Genomic DNA, 8138 nt, shown 5'->3' with positions numbered 1-8138 from the left:
TGGTTTGTGAAAATTAATTTGGCGTGATTTATGTTTGAAAATGTGGAAATTTATGGATGATTGATGATTGAACTTGGTGTGGATTTTGTGGAATTTGAATTGATCGAATTTAATATAAATTGTGGATTAAATTTGATAAGTGGTGGTGGAAAATATATGCTTGAGTATGCTCTATGTTGAATTTGAAAATCATTAGTGTTAAATGAGTATTAAAAATGTGGAATCTTTTGATATATGTATTTACTTAATGATTGTTGTGGAAAGAGTCAGAGTATGCTCATGCATTTCATAGTACATGGTGACCGCGGTTCGGCCATGGTGATAGTCGTGACCGTGATGGGCCACGAGATGATGCCATGTGATTTGTTGGTTCACCTTATCCTTACAGGGATTATCGCGTTGTGCTGATCTATGAGAGATTGCACTCTAGAATATGTTGATCTGCGAGCGATTGCACTCTAGAAAATAGTGTAAGGCATGTGATAGGTGACACTTAGTAAATCGTGCGGGCCTATGATGGGCGGCAACTTGGTAATTAGTACAAGGCATGTGATAGGCAGTACAATTATGATTTACGCTCTTTCGAGGTGGGTTTTGATTGGAATTCTGGAATTCATGCATTTCGGCATATACGCATTGCATTAGGGTGTTTGGCGTGCGTGTCATGTTTAATATACGGTGATGATTGTATATACATGCTCAATTGTTGTTTGTGATTGTGCCGTAATTGATGAGTGTGATTGATTGACTTTGTGTCGTAAGTGTTGAATAATTTCAAAATGTTTTCGAAACTGAAATCTACATTATTCTGCAGTTGTGTTCGAATACGAGGTGCTTGTATTCGAATACATTTAAGTGAGTTTTGCTACTGACTTAGCACTAGTATTCGGCTACAAAGATGTTGTAGTCGAATACAATTGTGCTGATTTTTCACTGTTTTTGCACTTGTATTCGGCTACAAGGATGCGGTAGTCGAATACCTTTGTGTTGATTTTGCTATTGACTTCCAAAATAATATTGTATTCGAATACAAGGATGTTGTATTCGAATACGACAGTGCAATTTTTTCAAAAACTTCATTTTTCAACTTTGATTATGCATGTTTGGCATATGAAAACCCTTTCAAAGAGTATGCTAGGATGAAAAGTTATTTTGTGCATTTAAAATTTAAATGCTATGTGATATTTGTTAATTTCGGTTGGTGACCTTTACAATTATTGTGGAAATTTGGGATTTTCCCTCAGATGAGAACCAGAATCATCCTACCAGTTAGTACCCTAGAGATGGGAAGGTAGTTAGGCATACCTGACCGATGCTGTGTCATAAGGATCTTGCGGGGCGCGTGAAGATCACACGAGTTGTATAGTTGTTTTTTTTTTGTAGCATGATCAGATTAGATGGTTGTATAGGGATTAGTTGTTTTCCTTTTGGGAATGTATTTATTTCAATTTGGAAAATTGTACCTATACCTTATATTGTCAGCTTCACTTTTATTTTGATGGGTCCATGTAACATTTTTTGTTGCGACGTGGGTAAGTTTAAATTCCAGGGGTATGAGCTATGTTTGATAGGTCTCATAGCCGCAATGTATTTTATTGTTTAAATACTTTGGATTTATATTTCAAAAACTATTTTCGCTGATTGTGAATATTTGTTGACTTTTATCGTTATGTTACGACTTAAATATTTTATCTAAAGTATTTATTTCTTCCTTTATTTTTGAAATTCGATTTTTGTTTTGTAAAAAAAAAAAACGGGCTGTTACACCATCCACTAACTTGGATATAATAGGGTTTTACGATGTTGATTGGGCCACTAGTTTTGATGACAGGAAATTCATGGCTGGCCAATGTGTGTTCCTTGGTGAAACACTCATTTCTTGGTCCTCAAGAAAGCAAAAGGTGGTATCAAGGTCAATTACAGAGTCAGAGTACAGAGCTTCAGTTGACCTAGCTGTTGAGATAACATGGATTCGTTCACTACTTATTGAACTTAAACTCCCATTGGCAACGAAAGTCATATTATGGTGTGATAACTTGAATGCCAAGACACTAGCCTCTAATCCAGTATTGCGTGCTCTTTCTAAGCATATTGAAATTGATGTTCATTATATCAGAGACCAAGTACTACAAAATGAGATAGTTGTGGCTTATGTCCCTACAACAGATCAAATTGCAGATTGTCTCACCAAACCATTAGGCCATACACGCTTCAGTCAACTTAGAGACAAACTTGGTGTGATCCACTCACCACCAGTTTGAGAGGGAAAGTTAAAGACATATAAATAATATTTATATATACAAAGTTTAATTATTATTATTTATATATATATATATATAAATATTATTTATATGTCTTTAACTTCCCCTCTCAAACTGGTGGTGAGTGGATTACACAAAGTTTACCTATTATTATTATTATTATTATTATTATTATTATTATTATTATTATTATTATTATTATTATTATTATTATTATTATTATTATTATTATTATTATTATTATTATTATTATAGGTTTTATGTGTCATTACTAAAATTAATTTATAGTACTTATTACTATCATAATTTTAGAATCATGTCCTTCAAATATGTATGTTGTTCTTCCATTGAAAAGTACAACGAATAAAAATAAGAGTTTTATGTCTGTCACACATTGGAAAACATTAAACTTGATATTTAATTTGAGGGATTTTTAATTAGGTGATCTGATCATAGCATTTGGGCACATGTTTTTAGCTTTTTAGTTTGGTATTTTAAAAGCTCTTTATAGCTTAGATTAATATTTTTAACTTTTTTCTAAATTTTGTGTCGAATTTGAATTATAATTTTATTATTTGCATTTCAATTTTATTATTTGTATTTTGACTCTTTCTTGCTCTATAGGTCATAACTTGAGCTCTGGATATCGGATTGGTGCATATGAGCAGGCGTTGGAAAGATACAAATCTGAGCTACAACTTTTGTTTTGGAAGAAAAGACCAATTCCAAACTTTACTGGGCCTAAATTGCAGATTTCATAATCTGGATTTTTGTAATAATTTTAATTAGCGGGTCACTTGTTTTTAAACCCTAAACCCTAAAGCCCAGTATCAAGTACTATATATTGGCAGTTTTGTTTCTTTTCTAAGGACGGAAAAATTAGGATTCAAATTGCTACAAGAAATAAATGGTTTTATCAAATTGGCGCGATTGTCGGGGACTCTCTCATAATAATATTAATCTTGTTTTTAGGTGACTGTCTCGGATTGCTCTGAAATTTCTCCAGAAAATCAGAAAAAAAATCAAGGAATATGAGTCCGTATAAGTTTCTTATACGAAAACGACGGTCAAAATCCCAAATTCCTTTTTTTGAATTGGTTGAATTTTTCATATTCTCCAAAAAGTCCAAAAAAAATTGTGTTGCCTTTATGTGATTTTTAGAAATTTTTTGTGGTATTTTTATATTTTTTGGATTTTATTTGATAGGGTTTTCGAATTTTCACTTCAATTTTAGCATTCGAGGCATTGTTGGAATTTTCATAATTGTTATTTTGTATTGCATTGTTATGATGATGCATGACTAGGGCTAGTTCTGTGAATCTTCATTCTCTTGAACCTGAAATAGATAGGACATTTCATTTACGTTGTAGACTTAATAGAGCTGCTAGTGTTAACGAGTTAGAGTCAGATACTGAAATTGAAAACTTGTTGCAAAATATGGTTGATGCGAATAATAGAACCTTAAGACAACTTGTTGCACCTAATGTCAATCATAATGCATTATGTATCACATATCCTGAAGTTACTGTACCATTTGAACTTAAATCTGATTTAATACACTTGCTTCCAAAGTTTAATGGTCTTGCAGATGAGGATCCCCACAAACACTTGACGTAATTCTATATTGTGTGTTCTACCATGAAGCCTCAAGGAGGCACAGAAGACCACATTAAGCTGAGAGTCTTCCCATTTTCACTCCAAGATGCTGCCAAGGACTGGTTATACTACCTTCAACCAAGTTCTGTTACAAGTTGGAATAATCTCAAGATATTGTTTCTAGAAAAATTCTTCCCTGCCTCAAGAGCTACTTCAATCCAAAAAGAAATATATGGCATCAGGCAGATTGACAGGGAATCATTGCATGAGAATTGGGAGAGATTCAAGAAATTAGTGTCATGATGTCCTCATCACCAGATTTCTGAACAATTGCTCATCCAATATTTTTATGAAGGTTTGCTACCTATGGATAGAAGCATTTTGGATGTTGCTAGTGGGGGAGCACTTGTTGATAAGACCCCAGAAGCGGCAAGGGCTTTGATTGAGAACATGTCCATTAATTCTCAACAGTTTACAACTAGAAGGAATTCAATCGTGTTTACAAAGGGTGGGAATGAAATTCAAGCTTCTTCCCACAAGAATTTAGAAGGAAAAATTGATGAGCTTACATCTTTAGTAAAAAAAATTGACAATAGGTAAAACCCAAGCAGTGGTCTGTGGTATTTGCAAGAAGATCAAATTGCTGATGCTCCTCAAGCATATGTAGCAAATATATACAACCCTCAAGCCAACTATGATCTATCATCTAACAGGTACAATCCTGGTTGGAGAAACCATCCCAACTTGAGATGGGGGAATTCATCTGCGCAACACCAACCTAGGCAGCAGCAACAAAATATTCCTAACCAGCAAAACAATGCACCTGCATTAGAGGACCTCGTTAAACAAATGGCTGTCCAGAATCTCCAATTTCAACAAAGAACAAATTCCACCATTCAAAATTTGGAAACAAAGTTTGGTCAGTTAGCCACTTCAATCAATCAATTGCAGACTCAGGGGTCAAACCAATTGCCTGCATAGTCAGTAGTAAATCCAAATGCTCCCAATGTCAGTTCAATTACATTGAGGTCTGGGAAAGGTGTTGAAATACCAAAGGTACCTGAAACTATAGTGAAAAATAACAAGGTTGTTGAAGATACTTTGATATCTGAAACTGTTGATGTTGAGCAAAATATACCACTTCCTTTTCCTCAAAGGGCAGTGAAGACTAAGAAAATGGACGAGGCAGATAGGGACAACGAGATCCTGGATACATTTAGGAAGGTGGAAGTGAACATTCCCCTTATTGAAGCAATTAAATAGATTCCAAGATATGCAAAATTTCTAAAAGATTTGTGCACGCACAAGAGAAGGTTAAAAGGTAATGAAAGAGTAAACATGGGGTGAAATGTTTCAGCCCTCATTCATCCCATGCCTCAAAAATGCAAAGATCCAGGAACTTTTTCCATTCCATGTACCATAGGCAATAGTCAATTTGAAAATGCTATGTTAGATTTAGGAGCTTCCATTAATATTATGCCTACATCTATTTTTAACTCTCTTGCTCTTGGACCTTTATAGAGTACAGGTGTTACCATTCAATTGGCGAATAGGAGCAATGTTCGTCCCGCTTGACTTGTGGAGGATGTACTTGTTCGAGTTAATGAATTGATATTTCCTGCAGATTTTTACATTCTGGACATGGAGGGAGAGAATAAGTCCAACATGACGCCTATCATCTTAGGCAGGCCATTCTTGAAAACTGCTAGAACAAAAATTGATGTGCATGCTGGAACTCTATCCATGGAATTTGGTGATAGCATTGTAAAACTTAACATCTTTGATGCTATGAAACACCCAGTGGAAAAGCATTCTATTTTTCAAATTGAATTGCTTGCTGATTTTGTTGATGACACTTACCGCGATATGTTTGCCACTGATTTTCCTTCATTGTCTGGTTTTGATGATACCTATACTTGTGAGTTCTGTACAGATACTCAATTGTGCTCTGTGTGTGTTGAGATCGAAGCTTCCTTGCAAGTTAATCATTGTACTAATATCGATATTTCTACCAACATAATTGATTTTGCAGACTTAGCTTCAGCCACTTGTGTTGTACCTTCCATTAAACAACCACCGACTATAGAGCTTAAACCACTTCCTGAAAATTTGAAATATGCTTATTTAGAAGGAAGTGGCAAGTTACCTGTGATTATTTCAGCCAAACTTGAAGATGAGCAGGAAGAGAAGCTGTTGCAGATTTTGAGAAAACACAGGAAGGCAATCAAATGGACCTTGGTTGATATTCCTGGTATTAGCCCATCCATGTGTATGCATAGGATACTACTAGAGTACGTGGTAAAATCTGTCAGACATCCCCAAAGGCGACTTAACCCATTAATTCTGGATGTTGTAAAAAAAGAAGTGACCAGGCTCTTGCAAGGAAGTATTATATACCCCATATCTGATAGTCAATGGGTGAGTCTGGTGCAGGTAGTCCCAAAGAAAACTAGACTCACAGTGGTTAAAAATGAAAATAATGAACTTATCCCCACACGAGTGTAGAACAGTTGGAGGATCCATATTGCACCAGAGGACCAAGAAAAGACTATGTTCACTTGTCCTTTTAGCATATTTGCCTACAGGAGGATGCCATTTGGCCTATGCAATGTTCCTGGCACTTTACAACGCTGCATGATTAGTATTTTCCCTGAGTATTCCGGTCGGGTTAGGGGGAACGGATTTGGCGTAACTCCCAAAATGTATTTTTCTCAAGAGAAGCGCCAAAAACCTTCCAACGAGGAAGTATTAGAGAAGCTCAAAATTCTTACAGAGCAAGTGGCACTTTTGGTGAATACGAACAAAGACAAGCAACTCCCGGATCAGCTCCAACATGAAATACAAATGGAGAGTGAAACCGCGAGTTGCAACGTCGGTCTCAAAAGTATTCCCGAGGTAATTAATTACTTACTTGATTATGTAATTACTTATGTATTAAACAAACTTATATATTAACCGTACTTATGTTGTAACTATTTGATTTAGGGTGTCACTACATGCGTGCTATACTTGTCATCGCCTACTCATCGGAAGGTGGGAAAAGGAAAATTGTGAAATACTTCGGGAGAAGTATTGCACAATACTCCGATCCCTACGGGCCATGTCAGAGTATCACCTGTTGTTGCTTTCGAACCAACTGCACCGTTGCCGATACCGGACAACGATGGAGATATGCAGTTATTGGGCGAAGCTATTGGTAGTTACGTGCCATGGCCCACCCACCTTGTTGCCCTCGAAAAAAAGATTCCCAGAAACAAATCAGTTACATCTCCCGAAAAGGTTTGTCACATTTATTCCCTAAGGTTTGTCATTTTTTCAGATTTCAATAAACTAACATTTAACCTCATTTTTGTAAATAAACCACCTGTACAGCCAAAAAGAGCCAGCAAACCTCCAACATTGGAGGGTAATAGGGCTGCCAAACTACAAAGGTTGGAGGGTAATAAAGCTGCCAAAATTGCAGCAAGAAAACTGGATTGGGGAAAATCGGTCGCTGTTGCCCATGTTCCTAAAATAAGTCAGCCACGCCTTCCTAAACACGGGGCGTGTCTTGACATCCAAGTAAAGCAGAACATGGACAGCAACGACGATTCGCGCATCATACCGATGAATAAAGCTATATTCGGAGATGAGTATGATGAATTTCTCGAAAAAGAGCACATATACGAACTTCTCAACCATAAGGAGCTTAGTGCTACTGTCCTGTGCTTGTACATAAGGTAAAAAATACTTTTAATTGCATTTATTGGTAATTAATTAAATGTATTGGTAATTAATCTAGTTTAAAATTTTCATTGAAGGTTTTTGTATGAGAAGGTCGTGTGCACGAGGAAATTGTCAAATAAATACTCATTCTTGTCTTCGCATAAGCTGTCAATGTGCAAACTCGATCCAGTAAATGTAAAGAAATACATTGTAGATATGTTATTAGGAAATAAAGAAAAGGATAAATTGTTCTTCACACCATATAATCCAGGGTACGTAATTATATATTATTTATTTGTATCTTTTTTAATTGATATGATTTTAATTTATTAGTTGTGTAAAAACAAAATTGATTAACCAAATTTTTGTTGTTGTAGGGCACATTGGCTTTTATTTGCAATCAATGCGGTCTCTGAAGTTATATACTATTTAGACCCCTTGCATGGCAATTACAACAATCACTCCGAAATAAAGACTATGTTCGACACGTAAGTAATATTCATTTATTTCTTACATATATATATATATATATAAATAATGTGTTTGTTCATGCTATAATAATCACATTTATTCATT

Source organism: Cicer arietinum, chromosome 8 (assembly GCF_000331145.2).
Source record: "Cicer arietinum cultivar CDC Frontier isolate Library 1 chromosome 8, Cicar.CDCFrontier_v2.0, whole genome shotgun sequence".
NCBI classification, from domain to species: Eukaryota; Viridiplantae; Streptophyta; class Magnoliopsida; order Fabales; family Fabaceae; genus Cicer; species Cicer arietinum.
The sequence above is the reverse complement of the archived record's forward strand: the minus strand, read 5'-3'. Positions refer to the sequence as shown.